Source organism: Anomaloglossus baeobatrachus, chromosome 5, assembly GCF_048569485.1.
Source record: "Anomaloglossus baeobatrachus isolate aAnoBae1 chromosome 5, aAnoBae1.hap1, whole genome shotgun sequence".
In the NCBI taxonomy this organism is placed as follows: Eukaryota; Metazoa; Chordata; class Amphibia; order Anura; family Aromobatidae; genus Anomaloglossus; species Anomaloglossus baeobatrachus.
The window spans coordinates 108,233,961-108,249,753 of record NC_134357.1 but is presented as its reverse complement, the minus strand read 5'-3'; the positions used below and the strand labels follow the sequence as shown (position 1 = coordinate 108,249,753).

General features: G+C 48.7%; 1 protein-coding gene across 1 annotated transcript in view; it reads left to right on the top strand.

Annotated features, from left to right (window-relative positions):
- The first annotated feature begins 9,904 nt into the window (after window positions 1-9,904).
- LOC142313353 (intelectin-1-like) overlaps window positions 9,905-15,793 on the top strand; it is a 96,559-nt gene continuing 90,670 nt past the window's right edge. Inside the window, exon 1 of the mRNA XM_075352368.1 lies at window positions 9,905-9,958. The gene's annotated coding sequence lies outside the window, so the exon portion shown is untranslated. The remainder of the gene's footprint in view (window positions 9,959-15,793) is intronic.

Below are 15,793 nucleotides of genomic sequence, written 5' to 3'. Positions count from 1 at the left end.
TCCAGAAATATTTGGACAGTGACACAATTTTCGCGAGTTGGGCTCTGCATGCCACCACATTGGATTTGAAATGAAACCTCTACAACAGAATTCAAGTGCAGATTGTAACGTTTAATTTGAAGGTTTGAACAAAAATATCTGATAGAAATTGTAGGAATTGTACACATTTCTTTACAAACACTCCACATTTTAGGAGGTCAAAAGTAATTGGACAAATAAACCAAACCCAAACTAAATATTTTTAATTTCAATATTTTGTTGCGAATCCTTTGGAGGCAATCACTGCCTTAAGTCTGGAACCCATGGACATCACCAAACGCTGGGTTTCCTCCTTCTTAATGCTTTGCCAGGCCTTTACAGCCGCAGCCTTCAGGTCTTGCTTGTTTGTGGGTCTTTCCGTCTTAAGTCTGGATTTGAGCAAGTGAAATGCATGCTCAATTGGGTTAAGATCTGGTGATTGACTTGGCCATTGCAGAATGTTCCACTTTTTTGCACTCATGAACTCCTGGGTAGCTTTGGCTGTATGCTTGGGGTCATTGTCCATCTGTACTATGAAGCGCCGTCCGATCAACTTTGCGGCATTTGGCTGAATCTGGGCTGAAAGTATATCCCAGTACACTTCAGAATTCATCCGGCTATTTTTGTCTGCTGTTATGTCATCAATAAGCACAAGTGACCCAGTGCCATTGAAAGCCATGCATGCCCATGCCATCACGTTGCCTCCACCATGTTTTACAGAGGATGTGGTGTGCCTTGGATCATGTGCCGTTCCCTTTCTTCTCCAAACTTTTTTCTTCCCATCATTCTGGTACAGGTTGATCTTTGTCTCATGTGTCCATAGAATACTTTTCCAGAACTGAGCTGGCTTCATGAGGTGTTTTTCAGCAAATTTAACTCTGGCCTGTCTATTTTTGGAATTGATGAATGGTTTGCATCTAGATGTGAACCCTTTGTATTTACTTTCATGGAGTCTTCTCTTTACTGTTGACTTAGAGACAGATACACCTACTTCACTGAGAGTGTTCTGGACTTCAGTTGATGTTGTGAACGGGTTCTCTTCACCAAAGAAAGTATGCGGCGATCATCCACCACTGTTGTCATCCGTGGACGCCCAGGCCTTTTTGAGTTCCCAAGCTCACCAGTCAATTCCTTTTTTCTCAGAATGTACCCGACTGTTGATTTTGCTACTCCAAGCATGTCTGCTATCTCTCTGATGGATTCTTTCTTTTTTTTCAGCCTCAGGATGTTCTGCTTCACCTCAATTGAGAGTTCCTTAGACCGCATGTTGTCTGGTCACAGCAACAGCTTCCAAATGCAAAACCAGACACCTGTAATCAAGCCCAGACCTTTTACCTACTTCATTGATTACAGGTTAACGAGGGAGACGCCTTCAGAGTTAATTGCAGCCCTTAGAGTCCCTTGTCCAATTACTTTTGGTCCCTTGAAAAAGAGGAGGCTATGCATTACAGAGCTATGATTCCTAAACCCTTTCTCCGATTTGGATGCGAAAACTCTCATATTGCAGCTGGGAGTGTGCACTTTCAGCCCATATTATATATATAATTGTATTTCTGAACATGTTTTTGTAAACAGCTAAAATAACAAAACTTGTGTCACTGTCCAAATATTTCTGGCCCTGACTGTAGCTGTGTGTTGAGTTATTTAGACAGCACACCAAATTTACAGTGTTATAGAAGCTGTACACTGACTACTTTACATGCTATCAAAATGTCATATCTACTGTGTTGTCCAATGAAAATCTAATATATAAAGCTGAATGTGTGTGTGTATGTGTATGTCCAGGAATGGCATCTGCACCGTCGCAGCTACAGCCACAACATTTTGCACACTCACACGTATGGACCCCGAGAGCGTCATAGGCTATGTTTCGAGGGGAAATTTTAACCCCGCGCTTTACAGTTATTCGCCAAAAAACCTGCCTCCATTAAAGCGAATGGAGCTGGGAGCCACAGTGCAGCCAGAACTTCAGAAGAATGCGCAGCTGCGCCCTTATATGGAATCTTGGCGTGTCACAATGCAGCCAGGGAAAGAGACAGACACAGACAGGGAAAGAGGCAGACACAGACAGAGTAAGAAACAGACATAAACAGGGTAAGAGACAGACACAAAGAGACAGAAACAGACAAAGAGACAGACTGACAGGGAAAGAGACAGACAGGGAAAGAGAGGGAAAGTGACAGACAGGGAAAGAGAGGGAAAGTGACAGACAGAGAAAGTGACAGACAGGGAAAGTGACAGACAGGGAAAGAGATTGAGACAGACGGAGAAAGAGATAGACAGGAAAAGAGACAGACAGACAAAGAGATAGAGAGACAGAGAGATATATACAGAGGGGGAGACAGACAGAGAATGGGAAAGAAACAGTGAGACAGTTACTATCCCGGGCAGCGCTGGGTGCTATGTTGTGAGGCGAAGTTTTAACCCCACGCGTTCCAATTTACCAATCAATTTTGCCCCTATCTACATAATGGGGAAAAAGTGAAACGAAAAGTGTTGGGGGCAAATTGACAGCTGCCAGATGTGAACAAGGGGCACTTAAAGAATTAGAGCCATGGCGCCAAAGAGTATATACCGTACAGTTGCTAAGGTGGGGCCCCGACATGGGACACTCACCACACTAGGGGATATGAACACACACACAAAATGCGCCACACACTACCACGTGCTTGAATACATACCACCCTCAGCACACATCTCACCACACATACACCAACCTTGCCACATAATCACCCTAAACAAACACAAGTCTGGTATTATCCTTCAAAAATAAAAATCTGATTAATAAGCAGCCAAACTACAAGAACAACAAATGTACCATATAGGAAATACGGCAGCTGTCAGTCACATGACCTGTCTATATGTGTATGTGTGAGCTAATATATACTGTCAAGGGGAGGGCTTTCTGTTGCCTGGAGATTTATCAGGCTGCCAATAGCAACCAAACACAGATTAGCTTCTATTTTGCTACAGTTAATTAATCTGAGCTCTGATTGGTTAATATAAGCAACAATTTAATAATTGCATTTCTATCTATTTGTTTTGTGGCAGGCGGCCAATAGAAGCGGAGGGGCGGAGATGAGCGGGATGTAAACATCCCGCCCACCTCCTTCCTTCCGCATAGCTGGCGTGAGCCGCAGGACGCAGGTAGGAGATGTTCCTCGCTCCTGCGGCTTCACACACAGCGATATGTGAAGCCGCTGGAACGAGGAACAACATCGTAACATCGGTCATTTCCAAATTATGGAAATGACCGACGCTACACCGATCATACGATAACGACGATTTTGCGCTCGTTAATCTGTCAAAAAGGCTTTACACACTACGATATCGCCTGCGACGACGGATGTGTGTCACTATCAATTTGACCCCACCGACATCGCACCTGCAATGTCGTAGTGTGCAAAAGTGCTCCTAACTCATTCCTGGCCTCTCCTAAAAGTGAGTACCTTGCACTACAAGTCCCACCATAAATCATCCTTGCACTAAAGAGGCGATCGTGATGCAGGAGAAAATCACAGGGCCATTCTGTGGCCGAACAGCAGTCTCTACCTCGACTACTGTGACGCCCTGGACTATCCAGGTCGTCCCAGGTAGTCACACACACAACATCACACCCTTTCCAGTTAGATAACAGCAGTCAAACTTAGAAAACCTTGTCACCACCATCCAGGTTTGATGTCCACACCAGGGGGGGTGGAGCCAGGCAGTTGGCTCCACCCACCGAGGAGTTCACAGGCTTGGAGGCGGGAAATCAGGGAGTTGTAGTCTGGCTCTGGAGGAGTCAAGTTCAAGGGAGTTGAGGGAGGTTGTGTCCAGAAGCAGACCTGTGCTCAGGCCTGCCAAAGACTACTCCGGCGGCTGGGTTGGAGCCCAGTCACCATTGACAAGGAGGCAGACGGTAGTGGCCGCCTGCAGGAGACCGGGAATACGACCGGTGGAACCGTAAGGGACCGGAGCAGGGTAGTGGCCTGCCGGAACCAAACCGGGGAGCCAACTGGATACTGGAGCACCAGGCAGGGTACTCAGACCCCGAACTAGGCTATAAGCCACCACCATAGTCAAATCAACTGATTGCGGTCTGGACCTCAGGGGTTCATTCCCACCTAGGTCCCCTTTGAAGGCAATAGCTTAACCATTCCTGATAAGTGCCACCGCCAAAGGCAAGAGATCCAAAGGGCCAGCGTCTGCGGGCAAACGGGCTCCTACGACACTTATACGCCGGGGAGCGGACTACCGGTGCACAGGCACAGGAGTCAAGATTCACACACAGGTGCAGGAGAAAGGCGGACACTACCAACCTAACAGGAAAATCTCAGTTTGGTTTACTAGCGACTCCAGTGTCTTGTATCAGAGTGAGTACATCAGTGCCATCAGGCACCGCTCCGCGCTGCACCGCAGAAATGCACCCCGGCCCCCGCAACCGGGCCCCAGGACCAACATCCCCTACCCACGGAGGGGTCGACACCTAGCTGCGCCACTACACCGCTCCCGGGAATCCCCGTACCTTCACCGCAGTGGTGGTGTCCACGATCACCACAACCCGTGGGTGGCGTCACGAACTATCATTCCAAAACCAAATACCCGCACCCTCCGGGCGTAGCGCCAACCCTCCTTGCAGAGCGACGTGACCCCCGGGTCCGTGAGAGGCTCGAGCCACCACCCGCAGTACACAAGCATGGATCCGAGCGGCTCGGCGGCCACAGCCGAGGCCGCGGGGCGGTACACTACCACTGCCCCTTTAACATTCTGTGTGTATGTAGTATCCACATTTATAAATCTCAGGTGTGTAGACAAGAATTCATAGGTGTAAACTTGTCGGCAATCTCCCAATGAACAAGCAAAATGCTGCTCATTCATCAGGTGACTGGATTGTTTATGGTTGAACAAAAATCCTTGTTCTCGGAAGCACAACGCCCGGAGCAAACTGCAGAAGTTCTGCCGATAATTTGATACTGTCGGAGACAAATTGATCTAATAGTGATTTTTCCTTCCCCACCAGTCTTCCTCATTCTGTTTAATTGAAATACTATGTCCCAAGAATGACAAAAGTATTTTAGGAGTGATACCTTTATAGGCTAACAAGGAGAATTATATTAGTGTGACGCCCTGGCAAAACCAGGTAGTCACAGATAGGCCCAAGCATAACCCCTTCCCTCACTTAGGAAAAACACAGCCGACCTGAAACCCTAGACACCCCCCCTTAGGAAAAGATACACACCAGTAGGCGGGACCAGACAGTTAGACACGCCCACCCAGGGATCTAGACAGCCCGGGGTGGGAAAACAGGCAGATTAGTTTGTAGTTCAGTTTGGAGAGGAGAGGAGTGTGGGCTGGAGCTAGGTGTAGCTCCAGCAGAGGAAGTTCAAGTTGAACGGTGTCAGGGTAGGAGCCCTGGTGCCTTTGGCTAGGTGGCAGATGGTGGTCTCCGTCAGCAGGAGACGGGAAGAAGGCTCGGCAGAACCAAGGTGGACTGGGACAGGCTTGTAGCCCGCTGGTACCGACACAGGGAACCGACCCGGAGACCGGAGCACAAAAGGGGGTACTCGGACCCTGAAGCCAGGACCGGAAACCAGCAGCCTGGTTAATTAATCGATTGAGGCCAGGACTAGACGTCCTCTCCCACCCAAAGTCCCTCATAGAAGACAACAGCCCACCGATAGGGATAGGAGGTCACCGTCAGTGCCCATAGATCCCACGGGCTAGCGTCTGCGGGCACGGCTCCTTAGGCCACATCCAGCCGGGAGCGGACTCCTGAGTTTCAGACTAGAAAGTCCACCTTACACAGAGTCAGTGCAGAGGAAAAGGACAGTGACCACCAGCCTGGGTGGGGGACCTGAATGCAAACGGCCGCAGCGGCCGGCCACCAGAACCTTTGGTTTACCAAAAGACTCATGATTAATTTACTGTGAGTAACCAACCATCCCCCTGCTTGCTCAGGCGCGCCGGCCCTTGCCATCGTCATACCCTGCACAAAGACACTGGGCCCCGGGGCAACCACCCCTACACATAGAGGGGTTAACATCCAGCTGCCACTACATCTCCCCCGAGCGCCCTATAACAGCAGCAGTGGTGCCTCACTTCACCCCACACCGTGTGTGGCGTCACAAACTTAATACGGCCTAGCCTGTACATCTAAGCCCCCTCCTTTTTATTCGGCGTGTCCGCGGGACCCTGGGGTCCGGAGACCCTCGAGCCACCCCCCTAGGAGGTCCAGATCCGAGCAGCGGCAGCTGCTGGCACGGGGACAGCACATTAGGAAGCTTTCAGAGCATCAAGGCTCCTTCTTCAGGCAAAATTACAAATGAATTACAGAGACAAAATCACAATATTTAAATGAATGTTACAATATTACCTTGTATTGCACATCATTCTATTTAAAAATTCCAGAAACAAGCATCGAAGGACATAATATTGTAAATTGTATTAATTTACCAGGCACCAAGACACCCTGTACACTGGTCAGACAGGTGGTTCCACGGAGGCTTCGCTTCACCTACTTCCCTGGATCGACAGGTCCCTATGCACACGTATATGCAGAGACCTGCCAGACACTGTCAGTGAGCCACCCCCGGGAGCAGGCAAACTGCTTGGATCCGGAGTTTTGATTCGAGGGTCCCCGGATCCGGGGCTCAGCGGCCACTCAATCAAAAGGGGAGATATTTACAAGGGGAGAGTTTGTGACACCACCCGTGGTTCGTGGTAAGGGGAGTACCGCCGCTGCCGATGGGAGTACCCGGGGGAGTTGGAGTGAGGCAGCCAGATGGTGGTCACTCCACGGGTAGGTGAGACCCCAGGACTCTGGAGAATAGGTGGCGGATAGTGCTGTGCAGGCTATGTGGGCAGGCAGGATGCAGGGAGGGCAGTGTACTCACTCAGACTGTGAAGATGTTGGTTCAATCATTAAGCAGACTCTGACACAGAAGTAAACCAAGTCTCTGGGTGCCGCTGCCACTCTGGGGAGCCCGTCCGGGTGTCCGTCCCTGCTGGTATTGCTTAGTGGTCCAGAGCCTGTCTCCATGCACAATTGTGTAGATGTTCCTGAGTGACCCTTCGACCTGAAGCTGTCAGGGTCCCACTCCCTATATTTAAATAGTGGAGCTGTGCTCTCGATGGCTGACACTTGGGATGTCAATGGAACGCATAAGCTGAAAAGCCCTATCCCCCTCGTTGTGTTGATGCCTTTGATCTCTGAGCTCTTGGGGAAAGTTCATAAAGAGACTGTCCTCCACAGGTGAATTACCAGGTTGTGTGACGCTACTCCCTGATCTAAGGTCCTGTACCCCACCGTGCTCAGTACCGGTCCAGTTATTGAACTTTTCGGTGCCGACTGTTCTCCAAAACTAAGTCAGTACACCCTTCTCCAATACCCTGCGACCGGGTCTCCGACTCCTCTGGTCCCAGACCACCGTCCGTGACCCAACAAAGGACACACAGGGAGCTACAACTCCCTCAGCTCCTCACTCTCTGAGGGCTACTACTCGACTGACTTTCTCCCTCCCACCAGTCTGCCTGACCCCTAGGCGGGTGGCCCTTTTCCAGCTAGACCACCCACTGGTGTGCCTGACAGGGTGTGGTGTGAGGTGTGGTTAGGATTTGAATATTGATGGAAACAATACCAATAGTTAGGATACCAGAACCATGGAGGGTGAGTTCTGCACCATGAGAGACAGGGGTGCAGTTCCCTGTGACACCCTGATAGAGTCAGGGGCGTCACATTAGCGTAAACTAGCCGCCAGGGGCTCTGCCGAGACTGGGGGTTGTAGTTGTGCCAATCCTGACCAGCTTACTGCATGAAAAGGGATAATTGTTTAGAGGTGATAGAAGAATGCAAGCGGTGCTGAAGGGTTTACCTCTGGGTTAGGATACAGTCCCAGTAAAAGAGAGGCAGACTCAAGCTTCTCATTCAACATCTGCACTTTAATAATTTTGCAAACACCTTCCTTTTCTGAAACAGGGCATGTTTCCAGGTGCTCTGGTCATGCTGATTTCCCACTTCCTGGAGTTCCTCAGCAATCCTACATGGTGGCGGTCCCTAGGACTTAGTCCCACGCCTGCTGATTCCGTGTCTTTATCCACCAGTCCTCAAGCCACAGGGCGGCCTTCTCCACATCAGGATCCGATCTCCCTCCACTCCGTCTGTGGAGCCCCACAGGTGCGGTGTAGTGGTGCATTACCTTTAGGGACTCCACGTGATGGGACAGTTCTGGTCACAGGTAGGGAACCTTCTTGGGATTGTCGTGACGCTACTCTCAGAATTGCGGTCAATGGGGACTGCCACTGCAGATTAAGGGATGCCTGGGGCTGATGGTGGGTGCAATCAGTTGTAATAGCCTCCTGAGAGTGAGGCAAGCCCCAGGGCCCTGTATAGGTGTGTGGAACCACAACTCGCAGAATAACTCAACACAAGCAGAATGTCTTTCAGGGTTTTTCCTCACTGTTGATGGCAGGGTGAGTAACCCGGGCGTAGCTGGGATGAACTAGGCTGGAACCAGGTGTCCTTCCGGCTGACTGGTGAGGGTGGTTACTGACTCGCCTTCCTTAGCCCTTCTGTTGTTTGTGATGACCCCGACTTGCAGTCCCTACGGGGGTCACCCAGGGAAGTTGCTGCTCCCCTCGTTTCGGCCTCGTTTGCTTGTAGTCTGGACCAGGTCACTCCGGCTGCTTGCCTCCTGTGAGCTATGGGCCCTCACTCTGCTACGTGACTGCGGACTCTGTGGTGTTGTCTTCTGGGTTTCAAGTGCCCCCTCAGGCAGGTTTGACAGAAGAAAGGTGGATCTATCTTTGCATGAGACCTGTTACCCGTTTGGGCCTGGTGACTCCCTGGCAGTCCTCTTACTCTCAACTCTGTTGCTCTCTCTTTAGCCTTGGGTGGATTTCGGGTGGCACTACTAGGTGACAGTTCTCCCCCGTCAGTAGTCACTGCTCGGACGCTGTTAGACTGCAACAGCTCCAGGGTCTGCTTCTGCTCTCCCTGAGCTGCACACTAAACCGGGTCACTCATGGGACCTGCACGTCTGCTCTGTCTGAGCTCCATACTCTAACTGCTCAACTCCTCCTCCTCTTTACTTCCTTTCCCCACTCGTGCCTGCCTACGCCACCTAGCAACCAGGCTCTCCACCACACCCCTTGAGTGGACATGGAGGCACGCCCCCTCCTGGAAGCTCTCAGGAGTCCTCCCAAAGGTACATGTGTGAGACCTGATTACTATAAGCCTGTGTAACCACACCTCGGTCAGCCTTCTGGATTACCTGCATTGTACTGCCCCCAGCATGGGTGCAGTACTCAGTGGTGCCTGACCAGGTCAGGGGCGCCACACAGCCTCTCCCTTCCATGTCTTCTTCACTACCACTTTTCTTTCACTAACTTGTGCCCTCCCTTATCTATCCCTTCCCCCCTGCACTAAACTATGGGGACACTGTTCCCTCTAATGTGGAACTATGGAGCTCCAACCCCAACCCACCTTTCTAATAACATGAAGCCAGGTCGTCGGGAGGTTTTTGGGCTACTGCCACACCCCTACAAGCGGGTGGCGACAAGGCACTGTGGGGTGCTTACCCGCTTGTCTGACCAGTGTATAGTGCCCCTTGGTCAACGACGACTAATAAAAGTATGTTTTTCTGTGAAACATTGCTGAAGTTATACAGCCTGTTCCTGATACATGCTGCCAATGGATTTGGCAATATGTATCAAATGTCAGGTTCACTCCAATAAATGTAATATAGAATTTGCTTCATAGATTACATTTCTGGCATGAAGACAATGGAAAATAAAGGTAAATATTAGCTGCCAAGTATCATTGGAGCCACCTTCTAATTGTTATGGTTTATAGAGACATCTGATTGGAGAGTATTTATTGGAGAGAACTTCACTGGCAGTATAAATGTTGGCATATCGGCATGTGAACCAGACACAATACACTGTGCGGACCTCTGAGCTGGTAAGATGGACTTATTACATGGGAACCTCTACTAATTATTTTAGATAACTATGTACAGAGTACATTCATTTAAAAAAAAACCCTAATTTATTTTATTTATCAACTAGCTGTAGTACCCGGGCGTTGCCCGGGATTGTAACTGTCTCTCTACCAGTCTCTGTATGTGTGTTGCTGTCTGTCTGTCTCTGTCTGTCTCTTTCCTTGTCTGTCTGTGTGTATGTCTCTGTTTCTATCTCTCTGTATTTGTATCAGTCTATCTGTCTCCATCTCTGTGTCTGTCTCTATGTGTGTGTCTGTCTGTCTCTCTCTTTCCCCATCTGTATCTTTGCCCGTCTGTCTCTTTCCAGGGCTGTCTCTTTGCCCGGCTTTCTCTTTTCTCGGCTGTCTCTTTTCTCGGCTGTCTCTTTCCAGGGCTGTCTCTTTCCAGGGCTGTCTCTTTCCAGGACTGTCTCTTTCCAGGGCTGTGTCTTTGCCCTGCTGTCCCTTTCCCTGTCAGTCCCGTCTGTCTCTTTCCCCGTCTGTCTCTTTCCCCGTCTGTCTCTTTGGCTGTCGGTCTCTTTGACCATCTGTCTCTTTCTAGGTCTGTTTATTTCTAGGTCTGTCTCTTTGCCCGTCTGTCTCTTTGCCAGTCTGTCTTTTTGCCAGTCTGTCCCTTTGCCCGTCTGTCACTTTGCCCGTCTGTCTCTTTCCACGGCTGTCTCTTTGCCCAGCTGTCTCTTTCCAGGGCTGTCTCTTTGCCCGTCTGTCTCTTTGCCCGTCTTTCTCTTTGCCCGTCTGTCACTTTGCCCGTCTGTCACTTTGCCCGTCTGTCACTTTCCAGGGCTGTCTCTTTGCTCGGCTGTCTCTTTGCCTGGCTGTCTCTTTCCAGGGCTGTCTCTTTGCCCATCTGTCTCTTTGCATGTCTGTCTCTTTGCCCATCTTACTCTTTGCCCGTCTGTCACTTTGCCCGTCTGTCACTTTCCAGGGCTGTCTCTTTGCTCGGCTGTCTCTTTGCCCGGCTGTCTCTTTCCAGGGCTGTCTCTTTGCCCAGCTGTCTCTTTCCAGGGCTGTCTCTTTGATCGGCTGTCTCTTTGCCCGGCTGTCTCTTTCCAGGGCTGTCTCTTTCCAGGGCTGTCTCTTTCTGTCTCTATCTCTGTCTCTTTCCCCGTCTGTTTCTGTCTTTTTCTGTCTCTCTCTCACACATGCTTTTTATACTAACAGTTTATTTTGTTCCTATAGCAAGCACTGACAGTTGGTATTAATAGCTATAGCTCCCACCTCCATTCAGTTTAATGGTGGCAGGATTTTTGGCGAGTAATTGTAAAGCGTGGAGTTAAATTTTGCCTCCCAAACATAGTCTATGACGTTGTTTATTACCTTTTTTCCCTCCCTTTCTTAAAAGAGCAATAACTTTTTTTATATTTCCATCAACATAAGACTAGAATGGTTTCAATGTTTGACCATATAATATATTGAAAAACAGGAAAAAAAATTGAAGTGAGGTTAAATGATGAAAAACTACAATTCTGTCATTGTTTTTACGGTGTTGATGTATAGCTCGACAATATGCAGATATGTAGTTCATAGGAAGGCTAGCAAGAGTTAATCTCTGCTGAGCTGCTTGGTAGTCATATTTCATTACATGCGGTGTGCAAGCCAGTCACATTCACTCCCCTTCTATAAAGTGTGTCCACCCATATTCTGTCCACTGCCATTAACTATAGAACAGCGGCAGCTATAGGCATAGAAGTGGTGTCTATAGTAAAGTATCCATGCGCTACGCAATGAAACCACCTATAGCGCCACCTGGTGGAAAACAACGGAGTTAACATTTTTATCTCGAAAACGGAATGAGATAGAGAAAAAGAGTGAATTACAAAGTTGTAGGGCATCATCAATTCAATATGAATCGACAAATTACATAAAGAAATGCTATGATATGAAACCCATGACCCCCCCAAAACATAGAATGCTGGTCACGCATACAGCGCTCATTTAACTTTGATGCTCAAAGTGGCCACTGTCAGCTGCAATGCACATCTGGACTCTGGACAGCATACTGTATCATGTTGCACGTTGTGCAATATGGTAGATGACACGTTTACACAAGCAACTGTGATACGTCGTCGTAGGTCCTGCAATATTGGTGGAGGGGTCGCATACACCTGCTGTTTGATGTGACCTCACAGAAAGTCCAATGGGTCAGGTCAGGTGAGCGTGGAGGCCACTCCACCCAGCCACCATACCCACTGACTTGTAGGAAGGTCTCCATGAGGTAACGCTTTACGTCCGCAGCCTCGTGAGTTTTACACGTTCTTATCATAGTATTTCTGTATGTAAGGTGTCGATTCGTATTGAATTGATGATGCCCTACAACTTTGTAATTCACTTTTTTTCCTCTATTTCATACCATTTTCGAGATAAAAATGCTAATTCCATTGTTTTCCACCAGGTGGCACTATAGGTGGTTTCATTGCGTAGCGCATGGCTACTTTACTATACCTAGACACCACTTCTATTCCTATAGTTGCTGCCATTTTCAAGTTAATGGCGGTGGGCAGGATATGGCTGGACACACTGTATATCCTGGCTGGACTATTCCATTAATGCCAGTTATACATTCTCTATACTGTTATGGTGAGGTGTTGTGATCCAGACTTACTGATGGTTGTAGTACTTCATTGCTGTGAGTGGTTGTTTGTGTTAACACTTGTCCTTTGGTTGCTGCCTAAAGGTGGTGTCACACATAGCGATGACGACAACGACGTCGCTGCTAAGTCACCATTTTCTGTGACGTCCCATCTCTGTCGCTGTGTGTGACATCCAGCAACAACCTGGCCCCTGCTGTGAGGTCGCCGGTCGTTGCTGAATGTCCTGCTTCATTTTTTGGACGTTGCTCTCCCGCTGTGAAGCACACATCGCTGTGTGTGACAGCGGGAGAGCGACGACCTGAAGCGAGCAGGGAGGCGGAGTCTGGCAGCCTGCGGTAAGCTGTAACCACAGTAAACATCGGGTAACCAAGAAGCCCTTTCCTTGGTTACTCGATATTTACCTTAGTTACTAGCGTCCGCCGCTCTCACGCTGCCAGTGCCGGCTCCCTGCTCATGTAGCTGGAGTACACATCGGGTAATTAACACACACACACACACAGTTCTGACATTGTTTTTTGCTTTTACAGTCTTCATTAAAAATTATCTGGCAATATAATTCTCCTGGTCAAAATAATTATGATGACACCAAACGTACAAACTTATTCATTCTTTCTTTAATTTTTTTTTCAAGTAGTAAAAAAAAAAATTGGCAAATTTGAAAAGAAAATTGATCGGTTTGTGTTGCCAGTATTATCAATATAGCATTGTGTGTATGGTAACTATTAGGTAAAAAAAAACAAAGTAGCTTTCACAGGGAATTGCTGAAGATGTTTAAAGTCTCCAGGAAGAAGAAAAAGAAAGTTTTTGTTATCATGTTAGCCAGTTGAAAGGAGATTGATTCCTCTAAGATAAAGAGGTAAATAGTAATCTTACAGACATTATATTTTTACATGGCTTACAAAAATGAAGTGATGTTACAAAGCAAGATTTCAAGACTACTTTAAGGCCTGCGCCACACATCCGTGCCTCCGGCACGTGTTTGTCATTTTTTACACGTACCGGCGGCACGGAGACATGTACAGCAATGCTACCCTATGGTAGCAGGCACACACACGTAAAACCACACGGAACGTGTGTCCGTGTGCGTTTGTACGTGTGTGCGATTTTCAAAGCGCTGACATGTCAGTGTTTTCTCCGGCAGCACGGGTGTTACACGGCCCGCACCCGTACCACACGGGTGTAGTGTGGATGCGGTCCCGTGTGACACGCGCCGGAGTAAACACACATGTCAGGGAAAAAAATAAAAAACATTAACTCACCTTCTCCAGCCCTCCTGTCTCTGCCGCTGCTGCCTCTTGCTGCCGACCGCCGCTCATTATTCTCATTGAATATTCACTTCACTGCCTGGCAGCAGCAGCAGCGGGGAGACGGGAGGGCTGGAGACCGAGGATCAGCACCACGGACAGCAGCGCGGACATCAGGAAGGACCAGGTGAGTATAATAATTACCGGTTCTACGTGTTCTATCGCGGATAGCACACGTAGAACACACGTGTCACGCACGTACCAGAGACACGTACTTACCTGCACGCAACACGCAGGGGAAATACGTGTCTCTCGGCACGTGCGTGAAATTCACGTGAGTGTGGCAGAGGCCTAAGGGGAAGTTTGCAGAATGTGTTTCTTCTGCCGGCAGAGAGGAGGGGGCACCGCTCGACTAATTCATGACAAGCCATGGTGTTTCGGAAGCCAGAAATCTTACTCCAGTACCTGACTAGAAGGAGATTTCTGGCATAGTGCAGGGCATGTATCTCTTTATGAATCAGGAGCATCTGACTCCAACACGCCCCCTCATCAAGACTGGCGATAACAACATTATGCGCACATAGCCTACAGGCGGCATTACACACTACGATTTATCTGACGATATGTCGTCGGGGTCACAGATTCCGTGACGCACATCCGGCATCGTTAGCGACGTCGTTGCGTGTGACAGCTACGAGCGACTCCGAACAATCGCAAATAGGGTGAAAATCGTTGATCATTGACACGTCGTTCACTTTCAAAATATTGTTCATCGTTTGGAACGCAGCAGACATATTGATACGTTTGACATCCTGCAAACGACGAACAACACCCACACGGCCGCCTTGGTCAGTCTATCGCTGAACGATTTTGTGTCGCTTGTGCGATCATTACGTGTGACCACTAATAAACGACCTAAATGGTAGCATGTAAAGCGGCCTTAAGAGACCTAAAGAGTCTTGAAAACATTCTTTGTAGCATCATTTTATTTTTGTTTGATATTAAAAGGCATCATATCTGCAAGAGAACTATTTTGTTTGTCCCACTGAGCGAAATTAATCAGTCTCCAGAAAATGATAGGGAAAAGCCCTTTTATCCAGGAAGTGAGAAGTATCAGAACCATATCCTTGTTTATATTACTTAGCGTCTCTGTCTACCAAATTTGTATACAGTGCTGGCCAAAAGTATTGGCACCCCTGCAATTCTGTCAGATAATACTCAGTTTCTTCTTGAAAATGATTGCAATCACAAATTCTTTGGTATTATTATCTTCATTAATTTTGCTTGCAATGAAAAAACACAAAAGAGAATGAAACAAAAATCAAATCATTGATCATTTCACACAAAACTCTAAAAATGGGCCAGACAAAAGTATTGGCACCCTTAGGCGGGCTTTGCACACTACGACATCGCAGGCCGATGCTGCGATGCCGAGTGCGATAGTGCCCGCCCCCGTCGCAGCAGCGATATGTGGTGATAGCTGGCGTAGCGAAAGTTATCGCTACGCCAGCTTCACACACACACTCACCTGCCGTGCGACGTCCCTGTGGCCGGCGACCCGCCTCCTTGTTAAGGGGGCGGGTCGTGCGGCGTCACTGCGACGTCACACGGCAGGCGGCCAATCAGAGCGGAGGGGCGGAGATGAGCAGGATGTAAACATCCTGCCCACCTCCTTCCTTCCGCATATCCTACGGAAGCCGCAGTGAGGCCGGTAGGAGACGTTCCTCGCTCCTGCGACTTCACACACAGCGATGTGTGCTGCCGCAGGAGCGAGGAACAACATCGGACCATTGCGTCAGCGTAATTATGAATTACGCCGACGCTGTACCGATGATACGATTACGACGCTTTTGCGCTCGTTAATCGTATCATCCAGCCTTTACACACTGCGATGTCACATGCGATGCCGGAAGTGCGTCATTTTCAATTTGACCCCACCGACATCGCACCTGCGATGTCGC